General features: G+C 39.3%; 1 long non-coding RNA gene across 1 annotated transcript in view; it reads right to left on the bottom strand.

The window, feature by feature from the left end:
- Positions 1-21883, bottom strand: part of LOC308058278 — a 70860-nt gene extending 48977 nt beyond the window's left edge. Inside the window, exon 1 of the long non-coding RNA XR_013925763.1 lies at positions 1-21883. This exon is cut by the window's left edge and continues 13833 nt beyond it. This is a non-coding gene — a long non-coding RNA (uncharacterized lncRNA).

Here is a 21883-nt window from a genome sequence, read left to right as displayed (position 1 = left end):
GTAAGAGCTCTTTCACTTTGCCGCAAAACTTTGAAACTTGCCAAAAGCTTTCAATTTGAATGGAAATTTCAGTTGCCTGGGAATAGACTTATATTTTGTCTTGGACCCTCCTCCTTTATGGATGCAATCTTGTCTCCAAAAGTTATGTTTACCAGAAAAAGAAAAGGGGGAAAAAAATAAATTCAGCTTTGCAAAATGTGGCACTGGTGGTTTTCTTACAAAGCAGGAGGAGAAAAGAAATCATAACAAACCAAATCTGTACTGCTGTGTACTTGAACACTGAGGTGGATTTTCTGTACTGAGTAGTCCATTTTCTTCTACAATACCTAATTTCACAGATACACATGTTACGGGAGGAACATGGAAGACTTGTGGATATACTGATAAAACTCCACCTCTCAAATATACCTGTCATGGTACTTGGGAGAATCGTTCTACCATTGTTATATTTTCTTTCACTTACAACAGCAGTGGCAGAAGGGCAGAATGTGATTTCACAGGTGCATTTCAGATTTACTTCGATAATCTCAAATCACATGTGTGATGTGCTGGACAGTTCCCCCCAGATCACACCTTCAACTGTCTGTCTGATCTCAGGTGTTTATCTTTGAAATGTTTTTCCTCAACAGGCATGCTAAAGCTTTGTGGAGTTAATAAATAACTTATTTTATACCAGGCTTCTGGTTTAGGCATCTTTGATTGTCTTTCTGCCCTTTTTCAGTATTTCAGGCCAGTTCTTTTTACCTACCTTGTCCATTATCTGTGAGAGAAGCAGGTCAGTTTTGCAAGAATAACAAAGACCTTTCCCTAGAATTTCGTTACTCAGATTTTCAGATTCCACTGCCATTCCCAGAAAAGTGAGTTTGAATGAGTTAACTGTTAAGATAGTTACAATATTAACATAGTTTCTGGTTCCAATGACATCTAAATTTGTGTCATTATTACTGAGGGATCAATTTTACCTGAGGCCTTTTTTTTTTTTTTTTTAACCTAGAAAAGAAAATCAAAATCCAGTGTAATCAAGAACAGCAAATATCTTAACCCACAGTTGCAGGTAAGCTCCGAGGGGGCTAGGTTGCATTTGCAAAGTTAAATAAATAAACAGAGGAACTGCTGGCTGGAGTCAATGAGCCATACTTAGATTTTCACAAAGCCACTGTTGAAGTGCTGTTTTTGCAGAACTGCCACACTCTGCAGGTCATAAGGACAAACTAGGTCCGTAAGGGAAAGCATTTTAGGGTTTTGGGGGAAAAGAAAAGAAAAAAAAAAAAGAAAAAAAGAAAGAAAGATTGTGCTGATTTGGGCATGTGTAATCTTTATGGCACTACAGATACAAAATGCAGTAGCTCAGGCAGCATGCTTTGTGTCAAACTGCTGGCCTGCCTTTCTTTAGGGGATCTGGAGACATGCAAAGCTTGTGTAAATGCAGTTTACATATCTAAAGCTTTCTGTCTTTTACGGCTCTGCTGCAGATGCAGTTTGTACTTAGTGCAGTGGTGTAACCTGGAGTCTAAATGGATGGACTAACAAGCCAGGGGTGTAACCTAGAGGCCCTGCAGTACCAGGTGCTGGCTTTCAGCTACTCGGTCTGTAAATTACCCCAATTTCTTACCCATTATGAATCCCAAAGCCTTAATTGGTGACATTCACATCAGTGAGAGATGGGCTTAGTCTGGGTCTTAGTCACAGCTGCGACAGCGGTAGTGATTAGTGAGAGATCAAGAGAGCAAGGTCAGTGAATCTTCTTGCTGTATTTAGTAATTGCCTTGAGACTTTTCTGGGCTTCTGTCACTATTCCTACATCTTCAGCCATAGTAGCATTTCTCTTGAAGATCAGAGACACGGCAGGAGGTAAAGATGACCAAAATTCAGGTGTGCACTTAGGGTTACCCACATGACATGTTCTGGTTTTGAGGTCTCTGCATCATTCCTTCCTCACAGGAGCTGTGAGTAAAAGAAGATGATAAAGTACTTTACTCACCCATTTTCACAGAGAGAGAGAGAGATATTTCTTGACTGTGTGATTTTTTTTTTTTCTTCTTTTCCTGAAAGGCCGGTGTAACTAACCTTGATTTCTTTTGCTTTGTATTTATAATCACTGGAGAAGCTTTAGCGGTGGAATTTTAACCCTTCCTTCTCTCAACAGCTTTTGCATCGACTTTAATGCTTCCCATGGGAAATAAGAGAATTTGTTTAATCTCTTTGTATGGTGCTAGCCATGGGTTATTGAAAATGACCTGTTGTTATTGTGCCAATGAATAAAATGTCACAAGTAATTTTGGCAGAACTAAAGAGCAAACTAATTGAAGCACTAGTCAGTTAAAGTCAGAAGAATTTCATCTGTTTTTAATATCTACTAGGGCTTAAATTCAGCTTTTATTTCACATTTAAAGATGTAAACTCTGAAGTATACACACCTCTTTCTAGTACTACTTACGGCATGATTTTTTATAAAGTTGCATTAAACAATCTGATCAATAATCAAAGCAATCAAGATTGAAACTTAAAGGCAAATTGCATTAATAGATTGTGCTTTGGCAGGAACCTTAGAGTTTTGAAAGGAACAGGCTTGTCTTAAAAAGGTTATTTTTTAAGGGATATCTAGGAAAAAATTATTAACAAAACCATTGTGCAACTGGTGATGTAGGATTATGTATTTATGAATCCCCAGGCCACATGCTGCATGGAGTTGCAGCAGTGCCTTATCCTCAGAGATGGCTGCTCATAACTGAGGAATGTGTAAATACAGAACACTCCCTGATTAAATACTATTGTTAGGAGCCAAGGGCTCTGCAAGCTAACAATGAGTTATTGTTGCTGTTATTGTTTATGATGCCTTTTAATGGAACTGAAGAACCAACGTGCAGCAGCTCTACACAGGAATGGACTTCTTACAGTGAGGAAAATTTGCACAGCAGTTGCACTCGATCTGCAAATTGTTTACTGGTAAATGACATCATTCTGCTATCTACACACTCCCTGGCACCTTTTGATTTATAAAATCCCACTGGACTGAGGCCTTTTATTTCTTTCACAACTTACAAAAAGGGTCTGGCTAACGTAGAATTGCAGATAGTCTTTTGATGTGAGGTTCTTGCCAGTTTGTACCCTTTATTCTTGTTGTGTTATGAAAATAAAGCTGCTACCTCCATCAAGATTTTCTGAAGAACAAAGTGTGAGGACAAATTCTTTTCAGCATTACACCAAGGTAACGTGACTAACTTTTCAAGGACTGTATGACGTAACTGGGAGCAGTTTGGCTTTTGCAGTATAGTACACATATAATAGAGATGAGTGGAAAAGTCAGCAAGGGGATATTTTAGGCTGAGTGTCAGGAGTTGTTTCTTTACAGTGAAATGTTTTATGATAGAGAATAGTCTCTGGAGGAAAATGGTGGGAGCTCCTTTACTTGGGTCATTCAAATCTGGACAAATCTCTCGGAACACAGTGTGGAGCAGTCTTGCATGGGCAAAGGCATGAGCTGACTACCTACGAGCTCTTTTCCATCCCCAGTTTCTGTGAAAGGCAGATGGATAGGTTGATAACCCTTGTGGTGGTTTTAGTAGTGTACTGCTAGCACAGCTCTTGTACTTGCCAGACCAGGTTTTCAAAAGACATTTGGACAGCTGTGTCTGAAGTAGTTCATAAATTACACCATGTTATGCCAGCAAAACCCTTTTCACTTCAGGGAGGTGGCCTCAGCAGAAAGAAGTCAGTAAGTCCACCATTGTCCTCACCAGGATTATTTCTTTTTTTCTCTTGGGCAGCCGGGTCCATGTGAAAGACTTTCTGGTGAACTAATGGAAGAGAGGCAACTAGGTACCTGTTAAACATCACCCAGACTGAGCCTGCCTATCATCTTCCTTCTCAGTTGCTTTAAAAAGGGCCTGGCTCAGAGAATCCCTTTAATGAGTTGTAGAACAGTCAGTTTGCCTTGTCCCCCAAGAATATCACCTCCACAGTACAGAGGATTTATTTACTTGTAGGGGGAAAGGGGAAATATTAGAATTGACTGAGAAAGAACATGAAATTCTACCTGACCAAAAAGGTAAGGAAGCTTAGAAATGAGATAAGAGCATACAAATGGAGACATTTCCCATTGCTGGTATGGACTGTTTAATAGAGAATTTAAGCCATGCAATATTTGCTGGCTTTTTTTGTTTGCCTTTAACAAGTCCTTTAAAAGCATTTCACAAGTAGTGATGAGAACCAGTGGTCTATGTTCGCAAACAGCCACAAAAGGAAACAGTTAGAGGTGGTCAGTTTTTCTGTATAGTGATTTTTGTTTATTGGGAGATGTCTAGGTTTTCTTTTCTGTCTTCTCATTTCCATCAGTTTAAGTTTTTGAAGTTGACAACTCTAAATTATATAAGCAGTGTGTCTTACCAGGAAAATTCTTGGCAGCTGATACTTGTTTTCAGTCTCTGCTTCTGGCGGAGACGGTGTCCCTGCTGTAGTCCCAGCTGAGAAGCTCCAACAGCAGGCAAGGAAAGAGAGAGAGAGAGAGGAGTGTCTGGTTCCCTTTCAGTAAAGACTCCTTGTTACTACAGGACAATAATTAGCGTCTTATGCTGTGTGATTTTTCTGTTCTCATTAAATATTTAGCAAGATCTAACTTCTCAAAGATTTGTATGACAGACCTGGATTTGAGGAATCCTGTTGCAGTCCCTGAAAACACAACAGAGATAAACTCTGTCCTTCTCACTAATGCTGAATCCAGGGGCATTTTTGGTTTATGTTTGTAGAGCACATTGCAGTGTTATGTTTGTAAGCATGGAAGGGAAACAAAAGGTAGTCATTGCCAGATGTTCTGTTGAATGTAATTGTTTTGAAAGTGGATACCAAGAGGTATATGATACACCTGTAGAATAATTCTTTATTAAAACATAGCAGGAGCTGCTTTAGCACAGGTGTTCCTGATGGTGATATTTTCTTTATTATCTCTTTCAGGTGGAAAATCTATTGGCTCTTGATGTTAATCTCTTACTCTTATTCTCCTGTTCCACGTCCAATCTGGAAATTAGGATGTACACCCCTGCTGAAGGTGGCAAAAATACCAGGTAAAACCAAAATCTATTTTTCTATTTAAACCATGTTTGGCACTGCCAGTCAAGAAAATGTAAGTTACATTATTTAGTGAAACAGTTTGCTGGGATCGTGTTGTGGTGGAACTAGCTACAGCCAAAATGGCTCAGGTGAATAGTGATGTGGGAGAAAAAAAGAGCAAGGATGTTTTCTGCAAAACACAGTGTACTGGATTAAGCTTAGAGTAAAATTTCTTACCTTTTTATTTATTCATTGAATTGGAGATACAATTAAACGGTAACTAACTTAATTTTTAAAATGAGACTGAAAGGCTGGAGGCGGGAATTGTAAGGGCCCCAAGTGGAAAAGGTGTAATGATTTACTACCTTTATTAGAAATGTTCACAAAACCTCTAATTAATCAGATTGAAGGTTTAGAGCTATAATTGAGGGTTAGCATGGTTTTCAAGAAGACCGCCGCTACTCTACTACTTGTTGCACAGGCACTTTCAGATGAACTGAGGGATATCTGCTCATCTTATTTAGCTCAAAGGGGTACTTTTTAGATAAAAAGAGAAAATTTGGAAGAGGAAGCAAAGGTCTTAATTATTAATTATTAATTATTAAAGGTTGTTATTACCAAAAATACTAAGTAATTATAATGCAAAAGATCTGACAGAACATAAACTATGCTGAAAAATCCCCTCATCTTGTTAGATAACCTGCCAAAAGCTGAATATATACTAATATATCATTTGCTTTGTTGTAGTTATTTTAATCCCACAAACTAATACTGGTGGGGGAGCAGGGATCATAGATCAAACTATTTTTAGCCGCCGGTGAGTGACAAGGAGCTTTTTCCAGTGCACTGGGGTAAAGGAATGGGCAAGGAGAAAGGAAGCTTGGTATAGCTCCAGAAATCCACTTTTTTTATGGCACAAGCTGTGGGCTGCAGAACTAGTTTGGAGCAAGAAAACCTATTGCCACCCTGACTGTCCTGGCAATTTTGTGTTTGGCAGAGAAGCTGGGAAAGCTTTCCAACTAGGGAATTGGGGGTGGGGGAATCGCTCTGCCTGGGAAAAGGCCTGGAAAGGACTAGCGCGTGTGAGGAAGAGGGGCCTACTCTGTGAGAGGGCACCCTTGGAGGGATTGGCACAGCCCAGTGCCACTACTGTGTGAGATTATACTGGGAATTATGCTGTGGATCTCAGCAGGTTAAAAGGAGTACTCTGGGAAGACTTCTTCAAAGCTCTCTGAAAGTCATTATGTTTTCTTGGGGCAGAGTAGTCAAAAGATGATATATTAAACCAATCATCTAAGGCAGCAAAATGAAGTATGTTGAACCTGTTTTATGAGCCATCTCTCTCTCTGTCTCTCTGGATTTCTCTCCGTACATATCTCTTTGTAACCTATTTTGAGTGCACAGTATTTGAGCTCTAACACCATTTGAAATTGTTAGTTACACTTGGCGTAAGTTAGAATTTCTAGCGTGCCAGATAAAGCCTGGGTCCTTTGGAAAGAAGAGGTGCCAGTCAATCTGGTTCACAGCAGGGGTTATATAAAATTTGTAAGTTTTTAAAACTCTCAGAGTTTTGAAATTATATCCTTGGGAGCTCATCCTGTTGTTTTCATCAGCTGATTGGCACTATTTGAACACTGGGAAGCCAATAATTTGGGGATCATAGCTCATTCCTCTGCAGAAAGTGTTAGGACTTATGAGAATACAAACAGAGCTTGATAGGTTGCAAATGTCTAAAGATTTCAGTTTTCAGGTGGGCTATGAACTTTGAGTAAGATCATGACAAACAGCAATCCTGGTGGGCTTGATTTCACAGAATTGCCTCAAGCAAGGCATGTTTGCAGAAGTATAAGACTCTGACCCCCAAAACATTTCCTTAGCTGATAAAATTCCCTTGGTTGTCTAAGCTGTGCCCTTGCACTTGTCCCTGAATGTGTTGATTGTTGTTTTTGTGAGAAGCTCTGTTTTTATGGCATCCATGGAGTTAGCTGAAAGAACCACACACTGCTGTGCTGCTGCCTTGGGTGGTGAGGGATGCCCACAGGTGGGGTGCTTTGAAATCAGCCGGCATGTGTGCGCACTACTGAGCCTTGGGCAAAACACATCACGGCAGCTACCCTTCAGGAAACAGTGTGTGTGGTATTGCCCTCTTAATAGAACTTCTGCTGCTACATGTGCCTTCTAAATGGGGAGAGGTCTTCACCTGTGATTTCTCCTTTCAGTGATACACTGTGCTAGGCAGGAGTGTTTCTTCCCCTTTCTGTAGAAGCTTGGACATAATCATACAAAAGTTGTGGGACCAGAGGGACTTGCTCATCTGGACTGGAGAAAGTTTAAGTTTTGATGTCTGCTTTTAGAACGCCTTATAAATGTTCTCCGATGACTGCTTAATAGAGGATGCACAGGCAGCCCTCCATGTAGGGGTTGGAATGCAGATCTCACCAACATATGCTGGCTGATAGAGGAATAAATTCATGAAAATGGGAAGAAAATGTCCGTTGAAAGTTTTGAAGCATTCATGTGCTATGGTTAGAGGTGCCATTTAATCAGCTACAGAGGTTGTTGAGATTAATCAAACTAGAGATTGACAGTAATCAAAAATAGGTTACATTGAAAACAAAGGAAAAGTATTTTATTAGGCTACTGGGCAGGGAAAACAAACTTGTAAATAGGTCTTATTGCTGACTTTAAATGCCTGATTCTGGCTGCCTTTTTTTTTTTTTTTTTTTTTTTTTTTTTTTTTTTTTTAACTGGGTATGTCTGCCTTCTTTTGGAGAGGATGTGTGGAGGAAAGAATTGGTAAAGTTTCATAATCTGGTATTTTCATAATAGTTGTCTGAACAGCTGGGGGCTGTTGTGTCCTGCAGGAGAAGGAAAATGATACTGCTGCAAGGAGAAAAGAAATACTGCGCTGAAGAGAAGTGTTCTCAGCTGGAGAGCCAACTTGATACCACCAGACCACAGCCGCCTCCAGACTGTGCAGCTGATGATATCATTACAGTACAGTGCTGCCACCATGGCACTGAAATAAATCTCTGTTAAACTATTAAGAAAACATGAATATCAACCAGATAGAGATTTTTAAAAAGGTACTTAACAGTGGAAGTGCATATTTAGAAATACAGGAGTACCATGAATATTTTCATTAATAACTTTTGACGGCTCTTCTCATTACTGCTGATCTAGTATTCCTTCCTCTTTATTGCTGTTGAAAAGATTATTCTTAGGAAATAAAGACATACTTTGGGATTTCTGGAGACAAAAATAAATACACAGTGTCCTCATGAAGTAATAAGTGAATAAGATCCTATTCTAAATATTTGGCAAGAGGGAGGTGGGGTAGGAACTGAGGCATAAGGAGCAAAACACGTTTCCTGAGGTCAGCCAAGAGGGAGGCAGTAGGAGGTCTGACGAGGGCTCCCTGCCCTGTGAGACCAGACCCTCCACAGAATGTATAAAACCTTACTTGGGATTTGGACTGAAGTTTGTACTTGGTGTGGCAATTATAAGTGAGGCTAATACCTCATGAGGTGCATGTTTAATCAACATGCATACGATGGCAATATAAATATAGGTGTAAACACACAACCTGTAGTTATTAACGGCCTTATGTCTGCCAGACTCCAAAGTAATTTACCACAATAAAACCCACCCAAATACCTAGTGATAGATTTCTTTTGTATTATAGTGCATTTATAAAGATACTACTGATACTGATGATGATTTCTTCGGAGTTTAATGTAAAAAAAAAAGCCATTAAAAATGCTGTTCTCTATTTCTTTCCTGCTTTAGAATATTATATTTTCAACTCAGAATTTAATTGTCTTTACCTAATTCTTAGCTATATCAATTTTTACATTGGTGCTTATCAACACCAAGAAAGCTTTTAATGTTAATGGCTGCAGTTTGTAAAGTGATTGTTTTTTAAGACAAGCTATTTTTCAAAAATACAGTTCAAATTCCTGCCGTGTAGCTATCTGAATTTTGGAGGGAATTGGGAACTTTGTTTTACATGGGAAATGTTTTACAAAAAATAATATTAGGGTATCCTTGAAGTGCCCACAAAAGCTCATGTATTGAGACCTGTTGTTTCTGAAAAATCCAAATGTGAGCAAATTTAGATTCTGGGCTTTGAAAGAAACAGAGTTATGCTTAGAAATACAGGGGGTGACGGTGGGGGGTTGGGCAGCCATGGATTCACTCCATGTTGGTGGTGATTAATTCCGGTTGTAGGACTTCTCATTTTGCTGCGAATGCCTCTCAGCTAATGAATATTAGTATGATTACAGCTGTTGAGCTGCGGAGCTTTGCAAGGAAGGATCTTAGGTGGGCAAGGGGGAGGTGCTGCTTTGGAAAGTTTTCTTTAAAGCTATTGATGGAGCTTTAGCTACGTTGCAGCAGAGGTGGGGAGAAAAGAAAGCCAGGACAAGATATTATATTGTAAGATTCTTGGGCAGGCACTGGTTAACTGAATAGTATTTTCCATGTGTCTGTAAAGGCAGTTTTTTGGTGTCCCAATTTAATTTTATCATAATGCCATGGGAGAGACAGATACTGAAATACATAAGCAACATATCAAACGAATCTATATGCCATGCTTATACTGTCAGATTGCTGGGAGCTCTTCTAATTTGTATAATGTAATGTTATTTTGTTAAGCAGGATTGACAAACTTCCTCTCTGGAGATACTAATACTGTATAAGTTATAATTTAATTTCTAAATACATAAAAAATATAATGTAACGTAACTCATATTACGGTAGGTTGCCCAAAACTCTGTCCCCATGTATATCGGTGTCAGTGTAAAATCAAAGTGGATTCTTTGGGGAAACTTTATTCTTCATATACTCCAAAATAATTTTATAAGATACAAACTTTCTGAGGATGTTACACTGACATTCTAGACACGACTCAAGCTTCTATATCAAGAAGCTGTGAAAATGGGGCTAGGCCACAGGTATTTTTTTTTCTCCTTTTCAGCAAGTTCATTGAACTAAGATCCTTCTCCTCTTCCTGGGAGTTGGTAAGGTACAAAATTAACAGCAAAATACATTTTCTCCACAGGCAGCTGAATCACGGTGTAAGGAAGTCCAAGGAGGTGCCGAGGAGACCCTCAGATGTATGTGTCGTGCTTTCATTTAGCAAGAAGAGTGCGGGTGAGAAGGGCAGTTGAGAGCAGACTTAAGGGCAGAGAGTAGAAAGTGCAACTAAGAAAGCAGTGGTTTGGTGTTTTTCTTTAAATACAGAGACCATAACAAAATTTCTAAAAAAGTTGAGCTTTAAGGATTACAAGGTATATAGCGTTGATTTTTATTTATTTTTTTTTTCCTCTAGGAAAGTTTTAGAGCACTTATCTTGGTTACAACTTGAATACATGGACTAAACCATGTTTTAAAATTTTGTAAATATTTTCTCTCTCACCAAATGCCCTGAAAAATTATGTGTTATGACTTCAATAGACGGGCAGGGGTTTTTTTCTGAAGTTTCTTCATAGGTCAGAATATCCTAGCTTTTAGTTAGACATGATAGTTAAAAGGAGATAATTATTTTTTTTTTTAAAAAGGTAAACTTTTATTAGATTTACTACCAAATGACACTTGGTTCACTCAGCTGTTTTTAATGTGAAGTGCCAGCAGGGGATCAGTTTTTCAATACCATTTGGCAAATAGCCAAGTGTTACTAGGGGTGGCATCCAGCCTTTTCAGATCAAGAGACTTCAGATCTCAGGAGATAAACGGTATTATCAATTATCAGCACTGCAGAGACTGTCAAGAGAAGAAGTGACAACATTACTCAATGGGTTACAAACTGAACTGGAGTTGCTGGGTAGAAACAGTAAAGCTTAGTCAGACTAAATTATTGTAATTGTACCTTCTGAAACTAAAATCTATTTAGCAATGAAACGAAATGATATCCTGGAAAATCCTTCTCAGTCTGACTCCATTTAGCTTCTCTCCACTTTGGATTCTCTGGGCTTTTTTTCTTTTTCATCTGGGGAAATACAGCGCTACTAAATTACTGTTCGGCCAGTAAATACCAAATCTGCTGTGGGAGTTAGCACAGGCAGCGGAGCCCAGAAGGAGGTGTGCTGATAATGACTTCGACAGAGCAAGAAAGGACAAGAATGACACCCATTTAGCATCCTTCACATGGAACAAAGCAGAATCAAGGTTTTAAATGTGTCTGTTGCAAACCTCTTTGGGATCCTAACTCATTGTTGCATTGTTGCATACAATTAATCTGTGTCAGTGTTTGATGTTTTAAGTTAGTAGGTTTCAGTTCTGCTCCCAGTTCAGTGAAGGTGTTTGTGCCAGAAATTTCAAGTAATCTTGTTCCACTACCTGGGGTGGAGGGGGCAACATGTAAAATAGTTAAGCAGATAAAGAATTCCATACATCTACCAATATTTTTCTCATTCCTCAAGAGTATTATTTTTCCTTCTCTTGGTACTGTGAATAATTATTTTTTAGTGTATTTTTGAGTGAGCTCACCTACTACATTTTGTCTTGCTAATAGGTTATTTTTCTGATGGTTCTAGTTTCAAGTGCGTTTGACACACTACCTGTGTCTTGAAATTAGTAATAAATGACCACAGCTCATAAAAGTTAATCTGAGAAAATGACAGTTCTCATCTTGTTTAAGTGCTCAGATACCATCGCCAAGAGCATGAAATAGATAATGATTATGTGTCATGTTGTAATGAGTAAAACAAGAACACTTATGAGTTTGAATCTACTTATGAGATCAGGTAAGACTCTTGAAAGAACTCTACAGAGCTGAGGGATTTCAGTGCTAGTTGAAAATGGCATAGGTATGTTGCAACAAAGGCTTATTTTGTTGGTTTTGAGACCCTTCCAGTAAGAAGTAAGTGAAGAATAAATAGAAAATATTGCCACTACTCACTGTGAGAAACTGTATAAAAGTTTTCACTTTTATTCTGGAAAGGTCTGTAAGAACAGTCAAGTATTTCCTTTCTGTTTCTTTCTGAAACAGGGCAAGTTTATGCCCTTCTTCACTTCACCATGGGGTGCTTTTGCTTTGGCAGGAGAAAATGCAGATAAATGAAAGCAGTCTTCACATCCCTGTGAAAGCTTTCTATTCATTTGCCTTCTGAGGAGAGAGGAAGACCTAAGAGCAGTTTAACCAGGTCAAATCACTTAGCCAGTATTCTGTCTTTGAGGCCAGAGGTAGGTGTTTATAGAAAAATGTAAGACGAGAGCCTGAACAGTGGTGGTTATGTATAGGATGACTGATATTCACCTGTGGGTTAAAATCAAGTTTCTGTGTAAGGAAAAGAGAATCAGCAGCTGTATCCTCACTAGTCAGTCTAGAAGGTTTTTCAGGTTTGTGCAAACATGTCTCTGAAACAAGTTTTGAGATGAAGGAGGTTGCTTTTTTTGCCCCTTCCCCTTTTTTTATTTTTTTAATTAACATGTCCAGCACCATGCTGGCTTGGTGAGGCTGTTTGTTTGAATTTTATTTTACTATTATTTCTTTAAAGCTACTGAGCTGATATTTTTGTAGCACTGTATATGACGACTCCAAGGTCTCTGTTATCACCACTTCAGAGTCCTTTTTTTATGAATAAAGTTTGTTTTTTCTCAGTGTGCTATAGTCTACATTCATCTACATTGAATTTATTCTATCACCTTATTCCCCAGTCATTTAGGCTCGCAAGTTGGCCCTACATAGCTGGATCTCATCTTTATTGGATAAGAGTCCCATATCATACTGTTCTCCATAACAAGCCAAAGATTCATTTGGGAGCTGAGAGACCTGTTTGGTTTGGAATAGGAATTTGAGTTTAGGTCTTCAGTATCACTGCTGCTTTTTGAAATGTCATATAAGGTTTTTCATTTTTTATTTTATTTTTGGAGGGGGAGAAGGTGTTTCTGTGTTGGACCCAGGCTGTTACATTTGGATCTCCATGTCAGATCTATCTGCTGTTGGCTTTCAACAAAGCAGTTTGGGTACTGCTGTATTTGTTAACTTGCTCAGTGCATCCTCTGCCTCACACTCTTCAGTGTCTGAAGTACAGTCCTCTGCATCAGATTTCTAATTCTGTTGTTTCTTTTCTCAGGTTGATGTGATAGCTAAGGAAAGAAGCACTGATGTCCTGGCCTGCTTCTAATACAGTTGCAATTTGCTTCATGCAGTTCTTTTGGACAAATATACTTGGAGTGATGGTTGTTTGTGTTATTTTTGTGTTTCTGTGATATTCTTGGCAAAATTCTCAGTGCATATATGGGAGTAGGAAAAATAAGAAATGTCTGCACTCAGATCCATCTTTCAGTTTCCTCACCAATCCTGGGCATTACTCTTTACAGGTTGCTGGACTCACTTTCTCAGGCTTTTTTTCTGATCTGAGTTACTTTTCAATTTCTGCATTTGGTCTCCTCTAGACCTAGGTGACCCACAGTCAAACATTTGCCCTTCTCTTTAAACCTGTCTGTCTGTTTCTCTTCCTATTCTTCAGCTTTTCTAATGTCAACAGCAGAGCATATTCTCCTCTCCAGAGGAAATTGCTCTGTGCCACACATTTACTGAGCTACAACTTACCATCACAGCAAATGTAGTGAGAGTAAGGAAAACAGTGGTCTCACTGAATCTAACACCTGTTCGTTTTACTGGGGTCTGGTTTTCCCCCAGTATTGAAGTGTCAGATTAAAAATAAATATTAGTGAATATATGAAAGCCAAAGAAAATATCCCAAAGATTCAAAATTTGTTTAATACCCACATTGGAAAGTCAGAGCAACAAGTGAAGTTAAACAATAGAGATTTCAATACTGGTGTGGAGGGCAGGAGGGGAGTTAGGTACAATTTAGGAACTGCAGTTCACTGAAGGCCTTGGTGGCTGTGGCATCAGCTCTCTGTGCCCTGGGCTGCCTATAGCTCTTGCAAACTAGGGATGAGTAGCACCATGGTACAGAGTCCCCACTACAGCAGGAATACCTTAACCCAGCTTGAGGTTGCCTGCGTACAGCAACATCTGTTCTTGAAAGGGCATGACTTTGGTTTAGGAAGAGACTAGCAAAAAACTGTAAAAAAAGTAGCTGCCACTGCTATAATTATCTTTTTTAAAAGGACATAAAATCTGCTTTATCATTGCATAGTGTTGTGGAATGGAGAGGACATGTGCAGCATTGTATGGATACGATGTGCCAGTTAAATGCAAGCTGGTGCTGAGTCTCATTGTGAGCAAAGACTGGAATAGAAGATGACAATTTTTAGAGAGCAGAGCAAAGGCTTGTCAATAAAAAGACTAAGCTGTGGAGGCTCTATCTACCCATCTCAGAGACTTCCAGCAGACGTGGTTGCCTTTCAGGAAGTAAGAAAGGGAAGCGGGTTATTTCCCAATCACACAGACTTGAGGTCTCACTGGTAGACAGTATGAACTGGCATAGCATGACTGACATTTTATCTGACATCCTGTAGATGCTGTTACCAATGTGGATGTAACCAAAAATCTAGTCTGTTTTTTAAGAGAGGTGGTGTAGACATCTTTCCATTTATTTGGCCATCTACTGTACATGTTCCAATTCATAAAAGGCAGGGACGTGGCCTGGAGATGTGGTTCCACACATCTGGCTGGATGTTTGCCCTGTATTTTGTTAGAAGACACAAACAAGCCTATTAGTTTATGTTGAAGTTATGGTGACGACTTCTACAAAGTGTGCATTTTTTCTTGTTTAGCTAAACACTTTCAAGAGTAATGAACACAGACAACTGTTAGAGGGTTTTACATATTTAAATGTTACAAATGGGAACTACAGGATTAAAACAAAGACATCAAAATACCATATGCTGTGTTTTGTCTGTTACAGAATCAATTCAGCTGCATGTAACTTTAGGTTCTTATTACTGCAGAGGTGAAAAATGCAACCTTACTGGGCCTTGTAATCAAATCCAAAACCTTGGATCCCAAACCACCATGCGCTTAAATGCTTTGGGATCTTGTTCTTTATCTTCTTGGAGGTAAAAATAAATCCATGAAGAAAGTGCAGTAATTCTTCCATATGTTTGGATGTACTGATTCCCCTCCTGTTCATGCATGCTCCTTAATGTTTTCCCTGCTAGTGGGTTTCTTTTTGTCTTCTGCAGATACCTGATGGATGATCGACGTTCTGGAGCCTTTATTCTCTTGGGCTCCCAGCCTAACCTTGAAGCCTTCAGGTGTCATATATATTCAGTGCCTTGGAATTTTTTTCCAGCCATTTTAATCCTCTATCATCAATCTGTTAACAATCGCTGCATGTTTTGTTTCATCTTGGGAAACATCTGGAATAGTCATACGTATTTAGCGTTTTTTGTTGAAAGGATCTTTTTTATTTGATCTCATATGTCATTTTTCCTCTTTCATAGACCTTGCTTAGCTACCTATTTTCACTGGAATATATTGGGTCATGAATTTATAAAGTGGATCCTTGGCCTACCATCAAATAATGTGTCTGCAGAATTAATTATTTATGCAGCTTTTTAATAATAATTCTTCTGTAATATCTAAGAGTTGTTTGACATACCTTTTCAAAATCAGTAAATAAAGCAAAAACTTAAGGTCTTTTCTAAATGACCAACTATCATGACTCGACACCAACTTAACAATGCAAATAATAAAAAAATAAACCTAAAAAACAATTAGCTGCCAGATAATAAAACCTGCCTGAAGACAGAGAGGCAGAGTTTATCTGACAGCACGGCAGCCACATTAATTTGAGTAAGAAAATAATTATAGTGCAAAAATTTGATATAACAGCCTGTTGGGTAAAGCACTTTGTTGGAGGGGGATGGGGAAAGATGTGGTTTGAAGACAACAGAGATGAGTACTGAATCTACATTTTGGAAGAGATTGCTTCAAGCACTAGGCTAAAAAAATAGTAATAAAATGGTGGTAAATGGGCTGAGGTGGAGAAGGCATTCACCTTTTCCTTGAAGTAATGTCACATACAACTAGAAGAAGTACAAGAATCTGAGGGAGGGCCAGAAAGGGAACAGAAATGAATTGAGTCCTGGATTAAGGCACCCTTCTGATACAGAAAGTCCTGGTCCTGACAAGATTTGCCCTGGGGGAAGGAGAGGGGAGTATGAGCAGCATCTGACTCTCATGGCAACATAGACTTGGGAGACAGAGACATCCCTGACCCCCACAGCTTAGTTGGAGCCCCTGTGAATCAAAGATGAATTATCTTTACACTGCATCATCTGGCTATGCTTCTGATGTCAGGGGTATACATCTTAAACAGAAAGGCTGGCCTTTATTTTTTAGATTTGTCCAAGAGTCCTATTTGTTGTATACTGATACTTGCTGGGTTTTGGGGTTGTTGCCCGCTCCGCTATGAGAGAAGATGATTATGTAATTTGAACCACAAGGAGATGAACCATCACTCTTGGCTAGTATGTGCGAGGACCTTGCTTTTAACCTGATTTTAAAACTTGCTCATCTGTACTGCTGGCTCCTATGTTTTAGGAAGGCGATCTAATGTCCCTCTAAGCATTAAAATTTAGCCATGCTCTGTTCCAATATAACAGTTCTTCAGAGCTCTAGGAAGTTTTATTTCTGTTGCACATCTGCAGCGAGAACCAGGCATTTGAAATCTGAGCCCTGTAAGGGCCCAGGTCTCGGAGATATTGATCATCCCCTGCAACTTTTTTGTCTGCTTTCAGCTCCCATTGCGGTCGGCAGGAGACGAGGCTCTCTGCACCTTGCAGGATCAGGCTCACAGAGGTTGCTTTTGGAGGCTGTCTGCCTATGTATTCAGCTGGCGGGATGATCTCTCGTCAGACAGCTCCATATGTTATTGCACATCCCAGATACTTCTGCTGTCAGCTGAAGGTAAAACAACGTCTGCGTTGTCTGGAAGCAAGCTGGAAAGTTCCTAAGTGAGAGCAAGATAGAGTAATGGATTTAAAGTTTTCTGAAAATTCAGATTTTTTTTTTTTAAAAACCCTATTTTACACATGTGAGTTTATTTTAGAATATTGCCTATATTAAGAAGGAACACTTTTTCTAGGAAATTTTGTGTTCTAGTAATTTTCATGTTTAATAATTTAATTATTAAAGTGGTTTAATAATTAAAAGAAAAGGAGAGATAAAGTCTCAGATGAGGTTTCCATCCATTCAGAGTAAGAGTCAGGTAGCAATGACGCAGCTTAGTGGCTTGAGAAGTTCAGCTCTTTGAGATGGTGGAGCCAATTCATACATCATGGGGTCCCCAAAACTTATTCAAACATAGCAGTGAAAATTTAGCATGACTGGAAATGAGAACTACAACTGAGCCAATGGGAGGTGGGGAAGAAGAAAACCTTACCTGGCCACAGCATTTTCAATGGAGGACTAAGTACAAAGTTTTTTGAACTAGGCCCCCAAATTTTAATACTTTTATGGGTTTGCACAGTCCCTTTTAGTTGCTTCTCATAGAATTTGTGAATCAGGCAAATTATTGATGTTAGTGCAGAGCTTTATATAGACTTATGCAGGAGGTGACAGTGGATAACTTCATGGCTCCTTTTTCCTTACATTCTGTGAATAAAAGGTTTTCTGGATGGAGACTATACTAGAGTAAGAGCCAAGTTCTACTTTCTACAGAACTCTAACACTTTAACTGTAAATTGTCATATAGTGTAAAAAAAAAAAAAAAAAAAAAAAAGCTGTGGCTAGCATTTGAGGCACTGAAAGAGCTCATTTTTTAGAAATTTGAGGCACCTGTTAATCCCATTGAGATCAAAGGAAATTGCACAGAACCTCAAAAAAGCAATTCTAAACTGTCTTAACTTAGCCTATAAAAGTCATAGGTATTATTAAAATGTTGAGCTTGACACTTGATGAGTAAACCCTTTTTTCTCCTCTATTTGCACATAGCTATTTTGAGTATATTTAACGTATACTTTAACTATACTCTGGGCCTCCTTTCTCAAATGGGACAGCGCACTGTTAGTTGCCTTCCCTGGTCAGAGCTTTGGCCCCGAGTTTTTCTGTTTTCGCTGGAGTCATACTTAGGCTGTATTTAACGAAAGTGCTCAGTGTACTGACAGGTGGAAGCTGGCAATTTGAAAGTATTCAGTCTTTTCCAGACTGAATCTATCCATATCCTGAACAATTATTTTGGTAGTGCAGTTTCCATTTTCCGAGCAGCAACACTGCCAAAGATTTTAGTCAGTGCAGTGCAAAACATTCTGCCTAAAAAAGTTAAAGCTGAATCAACATCACATTGACATTGACATCAACTGGTGGATGCAGAACAGTAAACATAGAAAAGGCAGAAATGTACCTGCAAAAACTTGTAGTTTACATAGTTCATTTTTTTTTAAGAGAAGCACATACTTGCTTCTTGGAAAGCAATTTAGAAAGACTGTTGCTGATTCCCTAGGGCGGGGGCTGCTTGGGTGCTAGAATTGTTTGGGCAATATCAGTTGCAGACAGAGGCTGTTGGTGAGGAGGGAGGCTGTACATTCTGTAGTCACAGAAGCTCCTCAGCAATGCAGACAAAACTGGTTTTCCTGTGCTTGTGGAGAAGGGTTATGGTGAGAGTGAGAGAGGAGGAGGAGATTTGTGCTGTTGCCTTCCCCAAGATCCTGCTCTTTCTTCCCAGTCCCCTGGAGCACAACAGCTTACTCTGTGTTGTTCTAGTACCTGTATATAAAGAAATACAGGTAACAGTAAAGGTATTAAACTAAAATATCTTAGTTGAGTGGCTTAACGTATGAGACCTCTTGTAGCTACACCTTTCTTGATTTTTTTGTTGTTGTTTTGGTGAAAGTATCTGATGTACCTGTGCAGGTTTGATAAAACTCTTTGTCAATTTAAAAGGACAATAATTTGCCTGCATAATACATAGTTACCTGAAGCCCAATGCACATGTTGTTGCTAGCTAGCCCTTGTAAATATCTTTGCAACCGATAAGCATTTTTTCCAAACGAGTTAAAAAAAAGGAGACGTATTTAGTAATTTTCTGAGACTGAAACTTTTCTCTCAGAGCAAAAATTACTCAGTTATGAAACCTCCTAAACTCACTCTGTGTGCCTGAGTTTCCTTGGTGTGAAAACCAGGGTGTGGGAGGACTAGAAACAGCGAATGGTGCATGTCTGGCTCCACGTTACAAAGTTAAGGTATTGCCAGGATGTGCGTCTGGAGCTGAGGGCACTCCCGGCTTCAATAATGTAGTTGTAGCCCCAGTGACACTGGTGTGGATCTGCTATGTCCTAGCTATTCATGCTTTTTCTCCTGGAATAATTTGCATGGAATATAACAAATGATAACACAAATCAGTGTTGTGTCCTGTACTTTGATTCATCCAGCTCACTGCTGGGCCATTGAATATGCAAGTATACGCTCAATACTAGGTTTCCTTAGTGTTGGATTTATTCTTGATGGAGAACACTGTTTCTCACTTGGAGTATTGCTGTGGCGCTAATGTCATGACCAGGCTTAGTCACCCTCAGCCTCCTGGTGTACTGGTCCCCTCCCCCAGGCAGCTGTGAGGGGGTGAGGTGTGCAGCTACCTTATATGCCTGAGCTTTTATGTCCATCCAGCTTTTTGGTACCCTTGATGCAGGTAATCCATCCAAGAGAGGAGATAAGAGTATACCCTATATATTGTAGTATTGCTAAATGAGTAGGACAGTCTGTCTAATGCAACGTGGAGCTTGGCTAGCGGCACTCAGAGTAAGAATTTGCAACTTTAATGAAAAATATTATTCAATGGAGTTCAAATAACAAAAGCCACTGAAAAAACTCTCCATGAGATTAGTCTCATGAGCAGGGAAAGAGGTTACATACAAGCAATTTTGAATTATTCACTCTAACTCATGGCATACATTAAAACAACTAAGTCAGATTAAAAACCTACTTCTTTATGAGCAGGCAGTGCTAAGTACAATCAATGAACCAGGTCTTTTCACGATGGTTGTATGATTGGTTCACTCTCTGAAATAGTTATTCTAGACTCTCTGAGGAAAAATTTATTTGTGCTTTTATTTAAAGAAAATATTTGAAAACTTGGGTACAGCTTGGTCTTGCTTTTCCCAAATGGAAGAAATATTCCTGCTTTTAAAGACTTTTAACAGATGCAGGGAAGCCACAGTCATCTTTGATCTGTCCATTGAAATTAGTTTTCATTGTTAATAAAACCTGGTATCTTGGACAGGATGTTTAAGAAATGATTGTGGACCAATTGTAACCATCAATGTGCAAAGAGGAGTCAGCATTAAAATTCTCTGATAGAGCAGATACACAGCTTGAACACATAGAGAAAATCGAGTCCCTCCAAACACACAGTCTGCCTCACTGTGGGCCTGTGGCTGCTCCTGCTGAGCTCTGCCATAAATCTCCCGTTGCCTTCCAGTTCGGAGTCACTGGCTGTAAGTGTGTAGCTGCCTTTGGTAGGAACCTTGGGTCCATCTGAGCAGCTGGCCAGAGGGTCTCAAGTAATTTACTGCTGACTGCTGCTGGCTTGTGCTGAAATATAGCTTTATTTATAGGAATGTGGGAACTTCAGAGATTAGATATGGGGTTTCTGGATATCTTTGTGATCTGTTTAGGTTCCTGAATGCCTATCTTGTTTTAGGCTCTGTGTAACTGGATTCGTGTGTCTCACTTATGTCAGTGGGACTATTTACCTGGGTTATTCATGCCCTTTAAATATTCTAAAAAGGAAGCCTCAGTAGAGGTGTATCAGTAACCGTAACCCAAAAATAGATTTAAAATAATGCTAATTAATTCAGAATTCTGCTTTTCATTACATTATATTGCATTAAGTCAGATACTGAGCAGGAGAAGAAACAAAATGATAGAAATGGTGGCGTTTCCTGTAAGGTTGCTGATACAGTGCTTGTCATCAGATAAGGGGCACATAAGTTTAGCAAGGCTAAGTGGACATTTTTAATATTGGAAAGACAAATCCATAAAAATATGCAGGGGAAAAAAGAGATGACAGCTTATATGAGGAATCTGCCCAGTATTATATCCAAAGACACTGTATAGCAGAGTGTTGTATTTGAGAAGTGAAAGAACTGTTGTTGATTTTACAGTTATTTAGTACTTAATCTGGTATTCCCAGAAGAAAAAGAATAAGAATAAATCCATGGTTCCAGCCATCTAAGCAGGGATGGCTGAGAAGAGGCAGTCTGGAGAGGTGAAAATGTAATAATTTGTGACAAACACACTGGAAATGAAACTCATCCATCTATGCCCTGTTATCCTTTGAGATACTCTAGAGTATTCTGCAGGCCTCGAATTGCAGTTCCAGAAGGGTGTGGGTCTCCTGTATGTCCTGTGCTGACTTTGCGGCTGTTTTTCAGCAACTCAAATGTACTGGATGCTTTTGTTTACGCAATGGAATCCCAATGTAGTAGACTTTGTTGAGTACTGGCTTTTACATCTGAAAAATTAGGCTTAAAGATGCTCCTGACGTTTTATTCATTTTATTGGGAAAAATAACAGCCTTAAAAAAAAAAAGGTCAAGTACAACAAGTACAAGTGCTGTGATAATCTGGGTTGCGAAAGGAACTTGGACCCACGCAACAACTAAGGACAGCTGTGCTCCATGAACTCATCCAGCCTTCCTGGGAACCCTGGTCTTGAAGAATGTGCCTTGGTTGCATGGAAGGAAACAGTACAGAATCAGGAATTTGGCTGGACCATAATGGGGGCACAGATCTACTAAATGCAGGTAAGAGCTGTGCTTTTATATATCATGGGAACCTTTGGTGATGCTTGCGCCATTAATCTTGGTCCCCTTAATACAGCTTCCTAGGAGACACATCTATTAGCTCGTTTTCCATGTTACTGTCTAGTTGGTCTAGCTGCAGAAAGCAGCTAGAGATGTTTTGTTGTGCCTGAGAT

Source organism: Falco punctatus (genome assembly GCF_963210335.1).
Source record: "Falco punctatus genome assembly, chromosome: 1".
NCBI classification, from domain to species: Eukaryota; Metazoa; Chordata; class Aves; order Falconiformes; family Falconidae; genus Falco; species Falco punctatus.
This window is presented reverse-complemented; position numbering and strand designations above follow the sequence as displayed.